We start from the raw sequence: 23,627 nt of genomic DNA on the forward strand, positions 1-23,627 counted from the left end.
TGTGTTCCCAACAAGCTAGGTGAAAGACGGCTTTCACACACACTTTTCTCTCAGAACTAAGCATGTGGGGAGACATTCGTTCATGTAGCATAAAGGGAAAGGGTTGCAGGAGAAACTTTTACTCTGGTTTCTCAGTCTGCTTTCCTAGTGCCGGTTTGAAGTTCCTGCAGTATTCACTGTTAAACCGAGTTGGAGCTGGTACCACCCCATATATATGCATGGAATGGAGTTTGCAACTGAAAAGAAATTTTGTGTTCCCAACAAGCTAGGTCAAGGACGGCTTTCACACACAAATATCTCTCAGAACTGAGCATGTGGAGGGACGTTCGCTCTTCTAGCACAAAGGGAACGGTTTGCAGGGGAACTTTTACTGTGGTGTCTCAGTCTGTTTCATAGTTCCGGTTTGAATTTCCTGCAGTGTTCACTGTAAACCCGAGGTGGAGCTAGTACCTCCCCATATATATGTATGGAGTGGAGTTTGCAAATGAAAAGAAACTTTGTTTTCCCAACAAGCTAGATGAAGGACGGCTTTCACACACACTTATCTCTCAGAACTGAGCATGTGGAGAGACGTTCGTTCATCTAGCAAAAAGGGAACGGGTTGCAACATAAACATTTACTGTAGTTTCTCAGTCTGTTTCCTAGTGCCGGTTTGAAGTTCCTGCAGTTTTCACTGTTATACCGAGTTGGACCTAGAAGAGCCACATATATATGTATGGAGTGGAGTTTGCTACTGAAAAGAAATTTGTGTTCCCAACAAGCTAGGTGAAGGACGGCTTTCACACACAATTATCTCTCAAAACTGAGCATATGGAGAGACGTTCGTTCTTCTAGCAAAATGGGAACGGGTTGCAGGAGAAAGTTTTACTCTGGTTTCTCAGTCTGTTTCCTAGTGCCGGTTTGAAGTTCCTGAATTTTTCACTGTAAAACCGTGTTGGAGCTTGTACCTCCCCATATACATGTATGGAGTGGAGTTTGCAAAGGAAAAGAAACTTTGCCTTCCCAACCAGCTAGGTGAAGGACTTCTATCACACACACTTATCCCTCAAAACTGAGCATGTGGAGAGACGTTCGTTTATCTAGCACACAGGGAAGGGGTTGCAGGTGAAACTTTTATTCTGGTTTCTAAGACTGTTTCTTAGTGCCGGTTTGAAGTTCCTGCAGTTTTCACTGTAAAAGAGAGTTGGAGCTAGTACCTCCCCATATATATGAATGGAGTGGAGATTGCAACTGAAAAGATACATTTTGTTCCGAACAAGCTAGTTGAAGAATGGCTTTCACACACACTTATATCTCAGAACTGAGCATGTGGAGAGACGTTCGTTCATCTAGCACAAAGGGAATCGGTTGCAGGAGAAACAATTACTCTGGTTTCTCAGTCTGTTTCCTAGTGCCGGTTTGAAGTTCCTGCAGTTTTCACTGTTATACCGAGTTGGACCTAGAACCACCACATATATATGTATGGAGTGGAGTTTGCTACTGAAAAGAAACTTTGTGTTCCCAACAAGCTAGTTGAAGGACGGCTTTCACACACACGTATCTCTCAGAACTGAGCATATGGAGAGACGTTCGTTCATCTAGCAAAAATGGAACGGGTTGCAGGAGAAACTATTACTCTGTTTTCTCAGTCTGTTTCCTAGTGTCGGTTTAAAGTTAATGCAGTTTTCACTGTAAAACCGAGTTGGAGCTTGTACCTCCCCATATATATGTATGGAGTGGAGCTTGCAACGGAAAAGACACTTTCTGTTCCCAACAAACTACGTGAAAGACGGCTTTAACACACAAGTATCTCTCAGAAATGAGCATGTGGAGAGACTTTCGTTCATCTAGCACAAAGGGAAAAGTTTGGAGGAGAAACTTTTACTCTGGTTTCTCAGTCTTTTTCCTAGTGCCGGTTTGAAATTCCTGCATTGTTCACTGTTAAACTGAGATGGAGCTAGTACCTCCCCATATATATGTATGTACTGGAGTTTGCAACTGAAAAGAAACTTTGTGTTCCCAACAAGCTAGTTGAAGTACAGCTTTCACAAACACTTATTTCTCAGAAATGAGCATAAGAGACATTCTTTCATCTAGCACAACTTAACGGGTTGCAGGAGAAACTTTTACACTGTTTCCTCAGTCTGTTTCTTGGTGCCGGTTTGAAGTTCCTGCAGATATCTCTGTAAAACCGTGTTGGAGCTAGTACCCCCTCATATATATGTATGCAGTGGAGTTTGCAACTGAAAAGAAACTTGGTGTTCCCTTCAAGATAGGTGAAGGACGGCTTTCACACACACTCATCTCTCAGAACTGAGCATGTGGAGAGACGTTCGTTCATCTAGCATAAAGGGACCGGGTTGCAGGTGTAACTTTTACTGGGGTTTCTCAGTCTGATTCCTAGTGCCGGTTTGAAGTACCTGCAGTTTTCAAAGTAAAACCTAGTTGGAGATAGTACATCCCCATATATATGTATGGAGTGGAGTTTGCAACTGGAAAGAAACTTTGTGTTCCCAACAAGCTAGGTGAAGGATGGCTTTCACACACTTATCTCTCAGAACAGAGCATGTGGAGAGACGTTCGTTCATCTCTCACAAAGGGAACGGGTTGCAGGTGAAACATTTATTCTAATTTCTAAGTCTGTTTCCTTGTGCCGGTTAAATATTCCTGCAGTATACACTGTAAAACAGAGTTGGAGCTATTACCTCCCCATATATATGTATGGAGTGGAGTTTCCAAGTGAAAAGAAACTTTGTGTTCCCAACAAGCTAGTTGAAGAATGGCTTTCACACACACTTATATCTCAGAACTGAGCATGAGGAGAGACGTTCGTTCATCTAGCACAAAGGGAATCGGTTGCAGGAGAAAATTTTTCTCTGGTTTCTCAGTCTGTTTCCTAGTGCCGGTTTGAAGTTCCTGCAGTATTCACTGTTAAACCGAGTTGGAGCTGGTACCACCCCATATATATGCATGGAATGGGGTTTGCAACTGAAAAGAAATTTTGTGTTCCCAACAAGCTAGGTCAAGGACGGCTTTCACACACAAATATCTCTCAGAACTGAGCATGTGGAGGGACGTTCGCTCTTCTAGCACAAAGGGAACGGTTTGCAGGGGACTTTTACTGTGGTGTCTCAGTCTGTTTCATAGTTCCGGTTTGAATTTCCTGCAGCGTTCACTGTAAACCCGAGGTGGAGCTAGTACCTCCCCATATATATGTATGGAGTGGAGTTTGCAAATGAAAAGAAACTTTGTTTTCCCAACAAGCTAGATGAAGGACGGCTTTCACACACAATTATCTCTCAGAACTGAGCATGTGGAGAGACGTTCGTTCATCTAGCACAAAGGGAACGGGTTGCAACATAAACATTTACTGTAGTTTCTCAGTCTGTTTCCTAGTGCCGGTTTGAAGTTCCTGCATTTTTCACTGTAAAATCGAGTTGGAGCTTGTACCTCTCCATATATATATATGGATTGGAGTTTGCAACTGAAAAGAAACTTTGTTTTCCCAACAAGCTAGATAAAGGGCGGCTTTCACACACACATATCTCTCAGAACTGAGCATGTGGAGAGAGGTTCGTTCGTCTAGCACAATAGAAAAGGGTTGCAGCATAAACATATACTGTAGTTTCTCAGTCTGTTTCCTAGTGCCGGTTTGAAGTTCCTGCAGTTTTCACTGTAAAACAGATTTGGAGCTAGTACCTCCCCATATATAAGTATGGAGTGGAATTTTCATCTGAAAAGAAACTTTGTGTTCCCAATATCTAGGTGAAAGACGGCTTTCACACATATATATTTCTCTGAAATGAGCATGTGGAGAGACGTTCGTTCATCTAGCACAAAGGGAACGGTTTGCAGGGGAACTTTTACTGTGGTATCTTAGTCTGTTTCCTAGTGTCGTTTTGAATTTCCTGCAGTATTCACTGTTAAACCGAGTTGGAGCTGGTACCACCCCATATATATTTATGGAGTGGAGTTTGCAACTGTAAAGATACTTTGTTTTCCCAACAAGCTAGATAAAGGGCGGCTTTCACACACACATATCTCTCAGGACTGAGCTTGTGGAGTGACGATCGTTCATCTAGCACAATAGAAAATGGTTGCAGCATAAACTTATACTGTAGTTTCTCAGTCTGTTTCCTAGTGCCGGTTTGAAGTTCCTGCAGTTTTCACTGTAAAACAGATTTGGAGCTACTACCTCCCCATATATATGTATGGACTGGAATTTTCTTCTGAAAAGAAACTTTGTGTTCCCAAAAAGCTAGGTGAAGGACGGCTTTCACACACACTTATCTCTCAGAACTGAGCACGTGAAGAAACGTTTGTTCATCTAGAACCAAGGGAACGGGTTGCATTAGAAACTTTTACTCTGGTTTCTCAGTCTGTTTCCTATTGCTGGTTTGAAGTTCCTGCCGTTTTCACTCTTAAACCGAGTTGGACCCATAAACGCCCCATATATATTTATGGAGTGGTGTTTGCTACTGAAAAGAAACTTTGTGTTCCCAACAAGCTAGGTTAAAGACGGCTTTCACACACACTATTCTCTCAGAACTAAGCATGTGGGGAGACGTTCGTTCATGTAGCAAAACGGAAAGGGTTGCAGGAGAAACTTTTACTCTGGATTCTCAGTCTGCATTCTAGTGCCGGTTTGAAGTTCCTGCAATTTTCACTGTTAAACCGATTTGGAGCTAGTACCTCCCCATATATATGTATGGAGTGGAGTTTGCAACTGAAAAGAAACTTCGTTTTCCCAACAAGCTAGGTGAAGCAATGCTTTCACACACAAATATCTCTCAGAACTGAGCTTGTGGAGGGACGTTCGCTCTTCTAGCACAAAGGCAACGTTTTGCAGGGGAATTTTACTGTGGTGTCTCAGTCTGTTTCATAGTTCCGGTTTGAATTTCCTGCAGTGTTCACTGTAAACCCGAGGTGGAGCTAGTACCTCCCCATATATATATGTATGGAGTGGAGTTTGCAAATGAAAAGAAATTTTGTTTTCCCAACAAGCTAGATGAAGGACGGCTTTCACACACACTTATCTCTCAGAACTGAGCATGTGGAGAGACGTTCGTTCATCTAGCACAAAGGGAACGGGTTGCAACATAAAAATTTACTGTAGTTTCTCAGTCTGTTTCCTAGTGCCGGTTTGAAGTTCCTGCAGTTTTCACTGTAAACCGAGTTGGAGCTTGTACCTCTCCATATATATGTATGGAGTGGAGTTTGCAACTGAAAAGAAACTTTGTTTTCCCAACAAGATAGATAAAGTGCGGCTTTCATACACACATATCTCTCAGAAATGAGCATGTGGAGAGACGTTCGTTCATCTAGCACAATAGAAAAGGGTTGCAGCATAAACATATACTGTAGTTTCTCAGTCTGTTTCCTAGTGCCGGTTTGAAGTTCCTGCAGTTTTCACTGTAAAACAGATTTGGAGCTAGAACCTCCCCATATATAAGTATGGAGTGGAATTTTCATCTGAAAAGAAACTTTGTGTTCCCAAAATCTAGGTGAAAGACGGCTTTCACACACACATATTTCTCTGAAATGAGCATGTGGAGAGACGTTCGTTCATCTAGCACAAAGGGAACGGTTTGCAGGGGAACTTTTACTGTGGTATCTTAGTCTGTTTCCAAGTGTCGTTTTGAATTTCCTGCAGTATTCACTGTTAAACCGAGTTGGAGCTGTTACCACCCCATATATATGTATGGAGTGGAGTTTGCAACTGAAAAGAAACTTTGTTTTCCCAACAAGCTAGATAAAGGGCGGCTTTCACACACACATATCTCTCAGAACTGAGCATGTGGAGAGACGTTCGTTCATCTAGCACAATAGAAAAGGGTTGCAGCATAAACTTATACTGTAGTTTCTCAGTCTGTTTCCTAGTGCCGGTTTGAATTTCCTGCAGTTTTCACTGTAAAACAGATTTGGAGCTAGTACCTACCCCTATATATATGTATGGAGTGGAATTTTCATCTGAAAAGAAACTTTGTGTTCCCAAAAAGCTAGGTGAAGGACGGCTTTCACACACACTTATCTCTCAGAACTGAGCACGTGAAGAGACGTTTGTTCATCTAGAACCAAGGGAACGGGTTGCATTAGAAACTTTTACTCTGGTTTCTCAGTCTGTTTCCTATTGCTGGTTTGAAGTTCCTGCCGTTTTCACTCTTAAACCGAGTTGAACCTATAAACGCCCCATATATATGTATGGAGTGGAGTTTGCTACTGAAAAGAAACTTTGTGTTCCCAACAAGCTAGGTGAAAGACGGCTTTCACACACACTTTTCTCTCAGAACTAAGCATGTGGGGAGACATTCGTTCATGTAGCATAAAGGGAAAGGGTTGCAGGAGAAACTTTTACTCTGGTTTCTCAATCTGCTTTCTAGTGCCGGTTTGAAGTTCCTGCAGTTTTCACTGTAAAACCGACTTGGAGCTAGTACCTCCCCATATATATGTATGGAGTGGAATTAGCAAATGAAAAGAAACTTTGTTTTCCCAACAAGCTAGGTGAAGCAATGCTTTCACAAACACTTATCTCTCAGAAATGAGCATGTGGAGAGACTTTCGTTCATCTAGCATAAAGGGAACGGGTTGTAGGAGAAACATTTACACTGTTTCCTCAGTCTGTTTCCTAGTGCCGGTTTGAAGTTCCTGCAGATATCTCTGTAAAACCGTGTTGGAACTAGTACCTCCTCATATATATGTACGCAGTGGAGTTTGCAACTGAAAAGAAACTTTGTGTTCCCAACAAGCTACGTGAAGGACGGCTTTCACACACTTATCTCTCAGAACAGAGCATGTGGAGAGACGTTCGTTCATCTAGCACAAAGGGAACGGGTTGCAGTTGAAACTTTTATTCTGGTTTCTAAGTCTGTTTCCTAGTGCCGGTTCGAAGTTCCTGCAGTATTCACTATAAAACAGAGTTGGAGCTAGTACCTCCCCATATATATGTATGGTGTGGAGTTTGCAACTGAAAAGAAACTTTGTGTTCCCAAAAAGCTTGTTGAAGAATGGCTTTCACACACACTTATATCTCAGAACGCAGCATGTGGAGAGACGTTCGTTCATCTAGCACAAAGGGAATCGGTTGCAGGAGAAACTTTTTCTCTGGTTTCTCAGTCTTTTTCCTAGTGCCGGTTTGAAGTTCCTGCAGTATTCACTGTTAAACCGAGTTGGAGCTTGTACCACCCCATATATATCCATGGAATGGAGTTTGCAACTGAAAAGAAATATTGTATTCCCAACAAGCTAGTTCAAGGACGGCTTTCACACACAAATATCTCTCAGAACTGAGCATGTGGAGGGACGTTCGCTCTTCTAGCACAAAGGGAAAGGTTTGCAGGGGAACTTTTACTGTGGTGTCTCAGTCTGTTTCATAGTTCCGGTTTGAATTTCCTGCAGTGTTCACTGTAAACCCGAGGTGGAGCTAATACCTCCCCATATATATGTATGGAGTGGAGTTTGCAAATGAAAAGAAACTTTGTTTTCCCAACAAGCTAGATGAAGGACGGCTTTCACACACACTTATTTCTCAGATCTGAGCATGTGGAGAGACGTTCGTTCATCTAGCACAAAGGGAACGGGTTGCAACATAAACATTTACTGTAGTTTCTCAGTCTGTTTCCTAGTGCCGGTTTGAAGTTCCTGCAGTTTTCACTGTAAAACAGATTTGGAGCTACTACCTCCCCATATATATGTATGCACTGGAATTTTCATCTGAAAAGAAACTTTGTGTTCCCAAAAAGCTAGGTGAAGGACGGCTTTCACACACACTTATCTCTCAGAACTGAGCACGTGAAGAGACGTTTGTTCATCTAGAACCAAGGGAACGGGTTGCATTAGAAACTTTTTCTCTGGTTTCTCAGTCTTTTTCCTATTGCTGGTTTGAAGTTCCTGCCGTTTTCACTCTTAAACAGAGTTGGACCTATAAACGCCCCATATATATTTATGGAGTGGTGTTTGCTACTGAAAAGAAACTTTGTGTTCCCAACAAGCTAGGTGAAAGACGGCTTTCACACACACTATTCTCTCAGAACTAAGCATGTGGGGAGACGTTCGTTCATGTAGCAAAAAGGGAAAGGGTTGTAGGAGAAACTTTTACTCTGGTTTCTCAGTCTGCTTTCTAGTGCTGGTTTGAAGATCCTGCAGTTTTCACTGTAAAACCGAGTTGGAGCTAGTACCTCCCCATATATATGTATGGAGTGGAGTTTGCAACTGAAAAGAAACTTTGTTTTCCCAACAAGCTAGATGAAGCAATGCTTTCACACACAAAAATCTCTCAGAACTGAGCATGTGGAGGGACGTTCGCTCTTCCAGCACAAAGAGAACGGTTTGCAGGGGAACTTTTACTGTGGTGTCTCAGTCTGTTTCATAGTTCCGGTTTGAATTTCCTGCAGTGTTCACTGTAAACCCGAGGTGGAGCTAGTACCTCCCCATATATATGTATGGAGTGGAGTTTGCAAATGAAAAGAAACTTTGTTTTCCCAAAAAGCTAGATGAAGAACGGCTTTCACTCACACTTATATCTCAGAACTGAGCATGTGGAGAGACGTTCGTTCATCTAGCACAAAGGGAACGGGTTGCAACATAAATATTTACTGTAGTTTCTCAGTCTGTTTCCTAGTGCTGGTTTGAAGTTCCTGCAGTTTTCACTGTAAAACCGAGTTGGAACTTGTACCTCTCCATATATATGTATGGAGTGGAGTTTGCAACTGAAAAGAAACTTTGTTTTCCCAACAAGCTAGATAAAGTGCGGCTTTCACACACACATATCTCTCAGAACTGAGCATGTGGAGAGACGTTCGTTCATCTAGCACAATAGAAAAGGGTTGCAGCATAAACATATACTGTAGTTTCTCAGTCTGTTTCCTAGTGCCGGTTTGAAGTTCCTGCAGTTTTCAGTGTAAAACAGATTTGGAGCTAGTACCTCCCCATATATAAGTATGGAGTGGAATTTTCATCTGAAAAGAAACTTTGTGTTCCCAACAAGCTAGGTCAAGGACGGCTTTCACACACAAATATCTCTCAGAACTGAGCATGTGGAGAGACGTTCGTTCATCTAGCACAAAGGGAACGGATTGCAGGGGAACTTTTACTGTGGTATCACATTCTGTTCCCAAGTGCCGTTTTGAAGTTCCTGCAGTATTCACTATTAAACCAAGTTGGACTACTACCACCCCATATATATGTATGGAGTGAGTTTACAACTGAAAAGAAACTTTGTGTTCCCAACAAGCAAGTTGAAGGACGGCTTTCACACACTTATCTCTCAGAACAGAGCATGTGGAGAGACGTTCGTTCATCTAGCACAAAGGGAACGGTTTGCAGGGGAACTATAACAGTGGTTTCTTATTCTGTTTCCTAGTGCCGTTTTCAAGTTCCTGCAGTATTCACTGTTAAACCGAGTTGGAGCTGGTAGCACACCATATATATGTATGGAGTGGGGTTTGCAACGGAAAAGAAATTTGTTTTCCAAACAAGCTAGATAAAGGGCGGCTTTCACACACACTTATCTCTCAGAACTGAGCATGTGGAGAGACGTTCGTTCATCTAGCACAAAAGGAACGGGTTGCAGCATAAACATATAATGTAGTTTCTCAGTCTGTTTCCTAGTGCCGGTTTGAAGTTCCTGCAGTTTTCACTGTTAAACAGATTTGGAGCTAGTACCTCCCCATATATATGTATGGAATGGAGTTTGCTACTCAAAAGAAACTTTGTGTTCCCAACAAGCTAGGTGAAAGACGGCTTTCACACACACTTATCTATCAGAACTAAGCATGTGGGGAGACGTTCGTTCACGTAGCAAAAAGGGAACTGGTTGCAGGAGAAACTTTTACTCTGGTTTCTCAGTCTGTTTTCTAGTGCCGGTTTGAAGTTCCTGCAGTTTTCACTGTAAAACCGAGTTGGAGCTAGTACCTCCCCATATATATTTATGGAGTGGAGTTTGCAACTGAAAACAAACTTTGTATTCCCAACAAGCTAGGTGAAGCAAGGCTTTCACACACACTTATGTCTCAGAAATGAGCATGTGGAGAGACTTTCGTTCATCTAGCACAAAGGGAACGGATTGCAGGAGAAACTTTTACTCTGGTTTCTCAGTCTGTTTCCTAGTGCCTGTTTGATGGTCCTGCATTTTTCGCTGCAAAACAGAGTTGGAGTTAGTTCCTCCCCATATATATGTATGGAGTGGAGTTTGCAACTGAAAAGAAACTTTGTGTTTCAAACAAGCTAAGTGAAGGACGTCTTTCACACACACTTATCTGTCAGAAATTAGCATATGGAGAGACATTCGTTCATCTTGCACAAAGGGAACTGGTTGCAGGAGAAACTTTTACTCTGGTTTCTCAGTCTGTTACCTAGTGCCGGTTTGAAATTCCTGCAGTTTTCGCTTTAAAACCGATTTGGAGCTAGAACCTTCCCATATATATGTATGGAGTGGAGTTTGCAACTGAAAAGACACTTTGTTTTCCCAACAAGCTAGATGAAGGACGTCTTTCACACACACATATTTCTCTGAAATGAGCATGTGGAGAGACGTTCGTTAATCTAGCACAAAGGGAACGGGTTGCAAGAGAAATTTTTACTCTGGATTCTCAGTCTTTTTCCTAGTGCCGGGTTGAAGTTCCTGCAGTTTTCACTGTAAAATCGAGTTGGAGCTTTTACCTCCCCATATAAATGCATGGAGTGGAGTTTGCAACTGAAAAGAAACTTTGTGTTCCCAACAAGCTAAGTGAAGGACGGCTTTCACACACACTTATCCCTCAGAACTGAGCATGTGGAGAGACGTTCGTTCATCTAGCACAGAGGGAACGGGTTGCAGGAGAAACTTATACTGTGGTTCTTCAGTCTGTTTTCTAGTACCGGGTTGATGTTCCTGCTGTATTCACTGTTAAACAGATTTGGAGCTAGTACCTCACCATAAATATGCATGGAGTGGAGTTTGCAACTGAAAACAATCTTTGAGTTCCAAACAAGCTAGGTGAAGGACTGCTTTAACACACACTTACCTCTCAGAAATGAGCATGTGGAGAGACTTTCGTTCATCTAGCACAAAGGGAACTGGTTGCAGGATAAACTTTTACTCTGTTTTCTCAGTCTGTTTCCTATTTCCGGTTTTAAGTTCCTGCAGTTTTCACTGTAAAACCGTGTTGGAGCTAGTACGTCCCCATATAAATGTATGGATTGGAATTTGCAACTGAAAAGAAACTTTGTGTTCCCAACAAGCTAGGCGAAGGACGGCTTTCACACACACTTATCTCTCAGAACTGAGCATGTGGAGAGACGTTCTTTCATCTAGCACAAAGGGAACGGGTTGCAGAAGAAACTTTTACTCTGGGTTCTCAGTCTGTTTCCTAGTGCCAGTTTGAAGATCCTGCAGTTTTCACTGTAAAACCGAGTTGAAGCTAGAACCTCCCCATATATATGAATGGAGTGGAGTTTGCAACTGAAAAGAAACTTTGTGTTCCCACAAGCTAGGCGAAGGACGTCTTTCACACACACATATTTCTCAGATTTGAGCATGTGGAGAGACTTTCTTCATCTAGCACATAGGGAACGAGTTGCAGGAGAAATTTTACTCTGCATTCTCAGTCTTTTTCCTAGTGCCGGTTTGAAGTTCCTGCAGATATCTCTGTAAAACAGAGTTGGAGCTAGTACTTCCTCATATATATGTATGGAGTGGAGTTTGCAACTGAAAAGAAACTTTGTGTTCCCTTCAAGATAGGTGAAGGACGGCATTCACACACACTTATCTCTCAGAACTGAGCATGTGGAGAAAGTTTCGTTCATCTAGCATAAAGGGACCGGGTTGCAGGAGTAAATTTTACTGTGGTTTCTCAGTCTGTTTCCTAGTGCCGGTTTGAAGTACCAACAGGTTTCAATGTAAAATCGAGTTGGAGCTAGTACCTCCCCATATAAATGTATGGAGTGGAGTTTGCAACTGAAAAGAAACTTTGTGTACCCAACAAGCAAGGTGAAGGATGGCATTCACACACACATATTTCTCAGATTTGAGCATGTGGAGAGACATTTTTCATCAAGCACATAGGGAACGGGTTGCAGGAGAAATTTTACTCTGGATTCTCAGATTTATTCCTAGTGCCGGTTTGAAGTTCATGCAGTTTTCACTGTAAAATCGAGTTGGAGCTATTACCTCCCCATATAAATGTATGGAGTGCGGTTTGTAACTGAAAATAAACTTTGTGTTCCCAACAAGCTAGGTGAAGGACGGCTTTCACACACAATTATCTCTCAGAACTGAGCATGTGGAGAGACATTCGTTCATCTAGCACAAACTTAATGGGTTGCAGGAAAAACTTTTACTTTGTTTCCTCAGTCTTTTTCCTAGTGCCGGTTTGAAGTTCCTGCAGATATCTCTGTAAAAGAGTGTTGGAGCTAGTACCTCCTGATATATATGTATGGAGTGGAGTTTGCAACTGAAAAGAAACTTTGTGTTCCCTTCAAGATAGGTGAAGGACGGCTTTCACACACTTATCTCTCAGAACACAGCATGTGGAGAGACGTTCGTTCATCTAGCACAAAGGGAAAGGTTTGCAGGGGAACTATAACTGTGGTATCTTAGTCTGTTTCCTAGTGCTGTTTTGAAGTTCCTGCAGTATTCACTGTGAAACCGAGTTGGAGCTGGTATCACCACATATTTATGTATGGAGTGGAGTTTGCAACTGAAAAGAAACTTTGTTTTCCCAACAAGCTAGGTGAAGGACGGCTTTAACACACACTTATCTCTCAGAACTGAGCACGTGGAGAGACGTTTGTTCATCTAGAACCAAGGGAACGGGTTGCATTAGAAACTTTTACTCTGGTTTCTCAGTCTGTTTCCTAGTGCCGGTTTGAAGTTCCTGCAGTTTTCACTGTTAAACACATTTGGAGCTAGTACCTACCCATATATATGTATGGAGTGGAGTTTGCAACTGAAAAAAAACTTTGTGTTCCCAAAAAGCTAGGTGAAGGACGGCTTTAACACACACATATCTCTCAGAACTGAGCACGTGGAGAGACGTTTGTTCATCTAGAACCAAGGGAACGGGTTGCACTAGAAACTTTTAATCTGGTTTCTCAGTCTGTTTCCTAGTGCCGGTTTGAAGTTCCTGCAGTTTTCACTATTAAATCGAGTTGGACCTAGAAACGCCCCATATATATGTATGGAGTGGAGTTTGCAACTGAAAAGAAACTTTGAGTTCCCAACAAGCTAGGTGAAAGACGGCTTTTACACACACTTATCCCTCAGAACTAAGCATGTGGGGAGACGTTCGTTCATGTAGCAAAAAGGGAACCGGTTGCAGGAGAAACTTTTACTCTGGTTTCTCAGTCTGTTTCCTACTGCCTATTTGATGGTCCTGCAGTTTTCGCTGTAAAACAGACTTGGAGCTAGTTCCTCCCCATATATATGTAAGGAGTGGGGTTTGCAACAGAAAAGAAACTTTGCGTTCCCAAAAAGCTAAGTGAAGTACGGCTTTCACACACACATATCTGTCAGAAATTAGCATATGGAGACACATTAGTTCATCTAGCACAAAGGGAACTGGTTGCAGGAGAAATTTTACTCTGGTTTCTCAGTCTGTTACCTAGTGCCGGTTTGAAATTCCTGCAGTTTTCGCTGTAAAATCGAGTTGGAGCTAGAACCTTCCCATATATATGTATGGAGTGGAGTTTGCAACTGAAAAGAAACTTTGTGTTCCCAACAAGCTAGATGAAGGACGGCTTTCACACACAGATATTTCTCTGAAATGAGCATGTGGACAGACGTTCGTTCATCTAACACAAAGGGAACGGGTTGCAGGAGAAACTTATACTGTGGTTCTTCAGTCTGTTTTCTACTACCGGGTTGATGGTCCAGCTGTATTCACTGTTAAACCGATTTGGAGCTAATACCTCACCATAAATATGTATGGAGTGGAGTTTGCAACTGAAAACAATCTTTGTGTTCCCAACAAGCTAGGTGAAGGACGGCTTTCACACACACTTATCCCTCAGAACTGAGCATGTGAAGAGACGTTGGTTCATCTAGCAAAAAGAAATGGGTTACAGGAGAAACTTTTACTCTGGTTTCTGAGTCTTTTTCCTAGTGCCGGTTTGAATTTCATGCAGTTTTCACTGTAAAACCGTGTTGGAGTTAGTACCTCCCCATATATATGTATGGAGTGGGTTTTTCACCTGAAAAGATACTTTCTGTTTCCTACAAGCTAGGTGAAAGACGATTTCACACACACTTATCTCTCTGAATTCAGCATGTGGAGAGACGTCCGTTCATCTAGCACCAAGGGAACGGGATGCAGGAGAAACTTTTACTCTGGTTTCTAATTCTGTTTCCTAGTGCCGGTTTGAAGTTGCTGCAGTTTTCACTGTTGAAAAAAATTAGAGCTTGTACCACCCCATATATATGTATGGAGAAGGGTTTGCAACTGAAAAGAAACTTTTATTTAGCAACAACCTACGTGAAGGTCGGCTTTCACACACACTTATCTCTCAGAATTGAGCATATCGAGAGACGTTCGTTCATCTAGCACAAACGGAACGGGTTGCAGGAAAAACTTTTACTCTGGTTCCTCAGTCTGTTTTTTATTTCCGGTTTGAAGTTCATACAGTTTTAACTGTGAAAACGAGTTGGAGCGAGTACCTCCCAATATATATGTATGGAGTGGAGTTTTCAAATGAAAAGTATCTTTGTGTTCCCAACAATCTATTTGAAGGACGGCTTTGACACACACTTATCTCTCAGAACTGAGCATGTGGAGAGACGTTAGTTCATCTAGCACAAAGGGACCAGATGCAGTAGAAACTTTTACTCTGGTTTCTCACTCTGTTTCCTAGTGCCGGTTTGAAGTTCCTGCAGTTTTCACTGTAAAACCGAGTTGGAACTAGTACCTACCCATATATATGTATGGAATGGAGTTTGCAACTGAAAAGAAACTTTGTGTTCCCAACAAGCTAGGTGAAGGACGGTTTTCACACACACTTATCCTTCAGAAATGAGCAAGTGGAGAGACGTTCGTTCATCTAGCAAAAAGGGAATGGTTTGCAGGAGAAACTTTTAAGGTGGATTCTCAGTCTCTTTCCTAGTGCCGGTATGAGGTTCCTGCAGTTTTCACTGTAAAACCGAGTTGGAGCTAGTACCACCCCTTATATATGTATGGAGTGGGGTTTGCAACTGGAAAGAATCTTTGTGTTCCCAAAAAGCTAGTTGAAGAACGGCTTTCACACACACTTATCTCTCAGAACTGAGCATGTGGAGAGACTTTCGTTCATCTAGCGCTATGGGAACTGGTTGCAGGTGAAACTTTTACTCTGGATTCTCAGTCTGTTTCCTAGTGCCGGTTTGAAGTTCCTGCAGTTTTCACTGTTAAATCGTGTTGGAGCAAGTACCTCCCCATATATATTTATGGATTGGAGTTTGCAACTGAAAAGTAACTTTGTGTTCCCAACAAGCTAGTTGAAGGACGGCTTTCACACACACTTATCCCTCAGAACTGAGCATGTGGAGAGACTTTCTTTCATCTAGCACAAAGGAAAGGTTTGTAGGAGAAAATTTTACTGTGGTTTCTCAGTCTGTTTCCTAGTGCCGGTTTGAAATTCCTGCAGTTTTCACTGAAAAACCGAGTTGGAGATAGAACCTCCCCATATATATGTATGGAGTGGTGTTTGCAACTGAAAAGAAACTTTGTGTTCCCAACAAGCTTTGTGAAGGACGTCTTTCACACACACTTATCTCTCAGAACTTAGCATCTGGTGAGACGTTCGTTCATCTAGCAACGAGGGAACGGGTTGCAGGAGAAACTTTTACTGTGGTTTCTCAGTCTCTTTTTTATTTCCTGTTTGAAGGTCCTGCACTTTTCACTGTTAAACCGTGTAGGAGGTAGTAACACCCCATATATATGTATGGAGTGGAGTTTGCAACTGAAAAGAAACTATGTGTTCCCTACAAGCTAGGTGAAGAACGGTTTCACACACATTTACCTCTCAGTACTGAGCATGTGGTGAGACAATCGTTCATCCTGCCCTAAGGGGACGGGTTGCAGAAGAAATTTTTACTCTGGTTTCTAAGTCTGTTTCCTAGTGCCGGTTTGAATTTGCTGCAGTTTTCACTGTAAAAAAAAGTTGGAGTTTTACCACCCCATATATATGTATGGAGAAGTGTTTGCAACTGAAAAGATACTTTTTTTTCAAAACAAGCTAGATGAAGGACGGCTCTCACACACACCTATCTCTCAGAACTGAGCAAGAGGACAAACGTTCATTCATCTAGCACGAAGGGAACGGGTTACAGGAAAAACTTTTTTTCTGGTTCCTCAGTCTGTTTCTACCTCCGGTTTGAAGTTCCTGCAGTTTTCACTGTAAAACCGAGTTGGAGTTAGTACCTCCCCATATATATGTATGGAGTGGAGTTTGCAACTGAAAAGAAACTTTGTGTTCCCAACAAGCTACTTGAAGGACGGCTTTCACACTCACTTATCACTCAGAACTGAGCATGTGGAGAGACGTTCTTTCATCTAGCACAAAGGGAACGCGTTGCAGGAGAAACTATTACTCTGGGTTTTCAGTCTGTTTCCTAGTGCCGGTTTGAAGTTTCTGCAGTTTTCACTGTAAAACCGAGATGGAGCTTGAACCTCCCCATATATATGTATGGAGTGGAGTTTGCAACTGAAAAGAAACTTTGTGTTCCCAACAAGCTTGATGAAGGACGGCTTTCACACACACATATTTATCAGAACTGAGCATGTGGAGAGACTTTCGTTCATCTAGCACAAAGGGAACGGGTTGCAGGAGAAACTATTATTCTGGATTCTCACACTTTTTCCTAGTGCCGGTAGGAAGTTCATGCAGTTTTCACTGTAAAATGAGTTGGAGATAGTACCTCCACATATATATGTATGGAGTGGATTTTGCAACTGAAAACATACTTTCTGTTTTCTACAAGCTAGGTGAAGGACGGTTTCACACACACTTATCTCTCAGAACTGAGCATGTGGAGAGACGTTGGTTCATTTTGCACCAAGGGAACGGGATGCAGGAGAAACTTTTACTCTGGTTTCTGAGTCTTTATCCTAGTGCCGGTTTGAACTTCACGCAGTTTTCACTGTAAAACCGAGTTGGAGCTACTACCTCCCCATATATATGTATGGAGTGGATTTTGCACCTGAAATGATGCTTTCTGTTTCCTACAAGCTAGGTGAAGGACGGTTTCACAGACACTTATTTCTCAGAACTGAGCATGTGGAGAGACGTTGGTTCATTTTGCATCAAGGGAACGGGATGCAGGAGAGACTTTTACTCTGGTTTCTAAGTCTGTTTCTTAGTGCCGGTTTGAAGTTCCTGCAGTTTTCACTGTAAAACCGAGTTGGAGCTAGTACCTCCCCATATATATGTATGGAATGTAGTTTGCAACTGAAAATAAACTTTGTGTTCCCTACAAGCAAGGTGAAGGATGGCTTTCACACACACATATTTCTCAGAACTGAGCATGTGGAGAGACGTTCGTTCATCTAGCACAAAGGGAACGGGTTGCAGGAGATACTTTTACTCTGGATTCTCTGTCTTTTTCCTAGTGCCGGGTTGAAGTTCCTAAATTTTTCACTATAAAACCGAGTTGGAGCTAGTACCTCCCCGTATAAATTTATGGAGTGGAGTTTGCAACTGAAAAAAAACTTTGTGTTCCCAACAAGCTAGGTGTATGACGTTTTTCACACACACTTATCTCTCAGAACTGAGCATGTGGAGAGACGTTCGATCATCTAGCACAAATGGAACGGGTTGGAGGAGAAACTTTTACTATGGTTCCTCAGTCTTTTTCCTAGTGCCGGTTAGAAATTCATGCAGTTTTCACTGTAAAACAGAGTTGGAGATAGTACTTCCCCATATATATGTATGGAGTGGATTTTGCAACTTAAAAGATACTTTCTGTTCCCTACAAGCTAGGTGAAGTACGGTTTCACACACATTTATCTCTCAGAAATGAGCATGTGGTGAGACTTTCGTTCATCCTGCACCAAGGGGACGGGTTGCAGACGAAACTTTTATTCTGGCTTCTAAGTCTCTTTTCTAGTGCCGGTTTCAAGTTGCTGCAGTTTTCACTGTAAAAAAAAGTTGGAGCTTGTACCACCCCATATATATGTATGGAGAATAGTTGCAACTGAAAAGAAATTTTTTTTCCCAACAAGCTAGGTGAAGTACGGCTTCACACACAATTATCTCTCAATACTGAGCATATGGAGAGATGTTCTTTCTTCTAGCAAAAAGGGAACGGGTTGCAGGAGAAACTTTTACTCTGGTTTCTCAGTCTGTTTCCTAGTGCCGGGGTGAAGTTCCTGCAGTTTTCACTGTAAAACCGAGTTGGAGCTAGTACATCCAAATATATATGTATGGAGTGGAGTTTGCAAGTGAAAAGAAACTTTGTGTTCGAAACAAGCTAGGTGAAGGACGGCTTTCACACACACTTATTTCTCCGAACTGAGAATGTGGAGAGACGTCGTTCATCTAGCACAAATGCAACGAGTTGCAGGAGAAATTTTTACTCTGGTTTCTCAGTATGTTTCCTAGTGCCAGTGTGAAGTTCCTGCAGTTTTCACTGTTAAATCGAGCTTGTGCTAGTACCTCCCCATATATGTGTATGGAGTGGAGTTTGAAACTGAAAGGAAACTCTGTGTTCCCAACAAGCTAGGTGAAGGACCGTTTCACACACACTTATTTCTCAGAACTGAGCATGTGGGGAGACTTTCGTTCATATAGCACAAAGGGAACGGGTTGCAGGAGAAACTTTTACTCTGGATTCTCAGTCTTTTACCTAGTACCGGTTTGAAGTTCCTGCAGTTTTCACTGTAAAACCGTGTTGGAGCTAGTACCTCCCCGTATATATGTATGGAGTGGAGTTTGTAACTGAAAAGAAACTATGTGTTCCTAACATGCTAGGTGAAGGACGGCTTTCACACACACTTATCTCTCAGAACTGAGCATGTGGAGAGATTTTCATTCATCTAGCACAAAGGGAACGGGTTCCAGGAGAAACTTTTACTGTGGTTCCTCAGTCTGTTTTCTAGTGCCGGTTTGAAGTTCATGCAGTTTTCACTGTAAAACCGATTTGGAGCTAGTACTTCCCCATATATATGAATAGAGTGGAATTTGCAACTGAAAAGAAACTATGTGTTCCCTACAAACAAGGTGAAGGAAGGCTTTCACACACATTTATCACTCAGAAATGAGCATATGCAGAGACGTACTTTCATCTACCACAATAGGAACTGGTTGCAGGAGAAACTTTTTCTCTGGGTTCTCAGTCTTTTTCCTAGTGCCGGTTTGAAGTTCCTGCAGTTTTCACTATAAAATAGATTTGGAGCTATAACCTCCCCATATAAATGTATGGAGTGGAGTTTGCACCTGAAAATAAACATTGTGTTCCCAACAAGCTAGGCGAAGTACGGCTTTCACACACACTTACCTCTCAGAACTGAGCATGAGGAGAGACGTTCGTTCATCTAGCACAAAGGGAACGGGTTGCAGGAGAAACTTTTTCTCTGGTTTCTCAGTCTGTTTCCTAGTGCCGGTTTGAAGTGTCTCCAGTTTTCAATTTAAAACTGTTTTTGAGCTAGTACCTCCCTGTATATATGTATGGAGTGGACTTTGCAACTGAAAATAAACTTTGTGTTCCAACAAGCAAAGTGAAGGACGGCTTTCACACACACTTACCTCTCAGAACTGAGCATGAGGAGAGACGTTCGTTCATCTAGCACAAAGTGAACTTGTTGCAGGAGAAACTTTTTCTCTGATTTCTCACTCTGTTTCCTAGTTCCTGTTTTAAGTTCCTGCAGTTTTCACTGTAAAACCTTGTTGGAGCTAGTACCTCCCCGTATATATGTATGGAGTGGAGTTTGTAACTGAAAAGAAACTTTGTGTTCCTAACATGCTAGGTGGAGGACGGCTTTCACACACACTTATCTCTCAGAACTGAGCATGTGGAGAGACTTTCGTTCATCTAGCACAAAGGGAACGGGTTCCAGGGGAAACTTTTACTCTGGTTTCTCAGTCTGTTTCCGAGTGCCGGTTTGAATTTCCTGCAGTTTTCACTGTAAAACCGAGTTGGAGCTAGTACATCCCCATATAATTTAATGGATTGGAGTTTGTAACTGAAAAGAAATTTTGTATTCCCAACAAGCTAGTGAAGGAAGGGTTTCACACACAATTATTTCTCAGAATTGATCATGAGGAGGGACGTTCGTTCATCTAGCACAAATGAAACTGATTGCAGGAGAAACTTTTTCTCTGGTTTCTCAGTCTGTTTCCTAGTGCCGGTTTGAAGTTCCTGCATTTTACACTGTAAATCCTGTTTGGAGCTAGTACTTCCCCATATATATGAATGGAGTGGAGTTTGCAACTAAAAAGAAACTATGTGTTCCCTACAAGCAAAGTGAAGGAAGGCTTTCACACACATTTATCACTCAGAATTGAGCATATGGATAGACGTTCTTTCATCTACCACAAAGGGAACTGGTTGCAGGAGAAACTTTTTCTCTGGGTTCTCAGTCTTTTTCCTAGTGCCGGTTTGAAGTTCCTGCAGTTTTCACTATAAAATAGATTTGGAGCTATAACCTCCCCATATAAATGTATGGAGTGGAGTTTGCAACTGAAAATAAACTTTGTGTTCCCAACCAGCTAGGTGAAGTACGGCTTTCACACACACTTAACTCTCAGAACTGAGCATGAGGAGAGACGTTCGTTCATCTAGCACAAACGGAACGGGTTGCAGAAGAAATTTTACTGTGGTTCCTCAGTCTGTTTTCTAGTGCCGGTTTGAAATTCATGCAGTTTTCACTGTAAAACCTATTTGGAGCTAGTACTTCCCCATATATATGAATGGAGTGGAGTTTGCAACTGAAAAGAAACTATGTGTTCCCTACAAGCAAGGTGAAGGAAGGCTTTCAAACACATTTATCACTCAGAATTGAGCATATGGAGAGACGTTCGTTCATCTACCACAAAGGGAACTGGTTGCAGGAGCAACTTTTTCTCTGGGTTGTCAGTCTGTTTCCTAGTGCCGGTTTCAAGTTCCTGCAGTTTTCACTGTAAAACCGAATTGGAGCAAGAACCTCCACATATATATTTATGGAGTGGAGTTTGCAACTTAAAAGAAACTTTGTGTTCCCAACAAGCTATGTGAAGTACGGCTTTCACACACCCTTACCTCTCAGAACTGAGCATGAGGAGAGACGTTCGTTCATCTAGCACAAAGTGAACTTGTTGCAGGAGAAACTTTTTCTCTGGTTTCTCAATCTGTTTCCTAGTTCCTGTTTTAAGTTCCTGCAGTTTTCACTGTAAAACCTTGTTGGAGCTAGTACCTACCCGTATATATGTATGGAGTGGAGTTTGTAACTGAAAAGAAACTTTGTGTTCCTAACATGCTAGGTGGAGGACGGCTTTCACACACACTTATCTCTCAGAACTGAGCATGTGGAGAGACTTTCATTCATCTAGCACAAAGGGAACGGGTTCCAGGGGAAACTTTTACTCTGGTTTTTCAGTCTGTTTCCGAGTGCCGGTTTGAATTTCCTGCAGTTTTCACTGTAAAACCGAGTTGGAGCTAGTACATCCCCATATAATTTAATGGATTGGAGTTTGTAACTGAAAAGAAATTTTGTATTCCCAACAAGCTAGTGAAGGAAGGGTTTCACACACAATTATTTCTCAGAATTGATCATGAGGAGGGACGTTCGTTCATCTAGCACAAATGAAACTGATTGCAGGAGAAACTTTTTCTCTGGTTTCTCAGTCTGTTTCCTAGTGCCGGTTTGAAGTTCCTGCATTTTTCACTGTAAATCCTGTTTGGAGCTAGTACTTCCCCATATATATGAATGGAGTGGAGTTTGCAACTAAAAAGAAACTATGTGTTCCCTACAAGCAAAGTGAAGGAAGGCTTTCACACACATTTATCACTCAGAATTGAGCATATGGATAGACGTACTTTCATCTACCACAAAGGGAACTGGTTGCAGGAGAAACTTTTTCTCTGGGTTCTCAGTCTTTTTCCTAGTGCCGGTTTGAAGTTCCTGCAGTTTTTACTATAAAATAGAGTTGGAGCTATAACCTCCCCATATAAATGTATGGAGTGGAGTTTGCAACTGAAAATAAACTTTGTGTTCCCAACAAGCTAGGTGAAGTACGGCTTTCACACACACTTAACTCTCAGAACTGAGCATGAGGAGAGACGTTCGTTCATCTAGCACAAACGGAACGGGTTGCAGGAGAAACTTTTTCTCTGGTTTCTCAGTCTGTTTCCTAGTGCCGGTTTGAAGTTCCTCCAGTTTTCAATGTAAAACGGTGTTTGAGCTAGTACCTCCCCGTATATATGTATGGAGTGGAGTTTGTAACTGAAAAGAAACTTTGTGTTCCTAACAAGCTAGGTGAAGTACGGCTTTCACACACACTTATCTCTCAGAACTGAGCATGTGGAGAGACGTTCGTTCATCTAGCAAAAATGGAACGGGTTGCAGGACAAACTTTTACTGTGGTTCCTCAGTCTGTTTTCTAGTGCCGGTTTGAAGTACATGCAGTTTTCACTGTAAAACCGAGTTGGAGCTAGTACCTCCACATATATATGTATGGAGTGGATTTTGCACCTGAAAAGATACTTTCTGTTTCCTACAAGCTAGGTGAAGGACGGTTTCACACACACTTATCTCTCAGAACTGAGCATGTGGAGAGAAGTTCGTTCAACTAGCACAAAGAACGGGTTGCAGGAGAAACTTTTACTCTGCTTTCTCAGTCTGTTTCCGAGTGCCGGTTTCAATTTCCTGCAGTTTTCACTGTAAAACCAAGTTAGAGCTAGTACTTCCCCATATATATGAATGGAGTGGAGTTTGCAACTGAAAAGAATCTATGTGTTCCCTACAAGCAAGGTGAAGGAAGGCTTTCACACACATTTATCACACAGAATTGAGCAAATGGAGAGACGTTCTTTCATCTACCACAAAGGGAACAGGTTGCAGGAGAAACTTTTTCTCTGGGTTCTCAGTCTTTTTCCTACTGCCGGTTTGAAGTTCCTGCAGTTTTCACTATAAAATAGAGTTGGAGCTATAACCTCCCCATATAAATGCATGGAGTGGAGTTTGCAACTGAAAATAAACTTTGTGTTCCCAACAAGCTAGGTGAAGGACGGCTTTCACACACACTTATCTCTCAGAACTGACCATGTGGAGAGATGTTCGTTCATCTAGCACAAAGGGAAATGGTTGCAGAAGAAACTTTTAATCTTGGTTCTCAGTCTGTTTCCTAGTGCCGGTTTGAAGTTCATGCAGTTTTCACTGTAAAACCGATTTGGAGCTAGTACTTCCCCATATATATGAATGGAGTGGAGTTTGCAACTGAAAAGAAACTATGTGTTCCCTACAAGCAAGGTGAAGGAAGGCTTTCACACACATTTATCACTCAGAATTGAGCATATGGAGAGAAGTTCGTTCATCTAGCACAATGAGAACGGGTTGCAGGAGAAACTTTTACTCTGGTTTCTCAGTCTGTTTCCGAGTGCCGGTGTGAATTTCCTGCAGTTTTCACTGTAAAACCGAGTTGGAGCTAGTAACTCCCCATATATTTTAATGGATTGCAGCTTGTAACTGAAAAGAAATTTTGTATTCCCAACAAGATACTGAAGGACG

The sequence above is a fragment of the Camelus ferus genome, chromosome 36 (assembly GCF_009834535.1).
Source record: "Camelus ferus isolate YT-003-E chromosome 36, BCGSAC_Cfer_1.0, whole genome shotgun sequence".
In the NCBI taxonomy this organism is placed as follows: Eukaryota; Metazoa; Chordata; class Mammalia; order Artiodactyla; family Camelidae; genus Camelus; species Camelus ferus.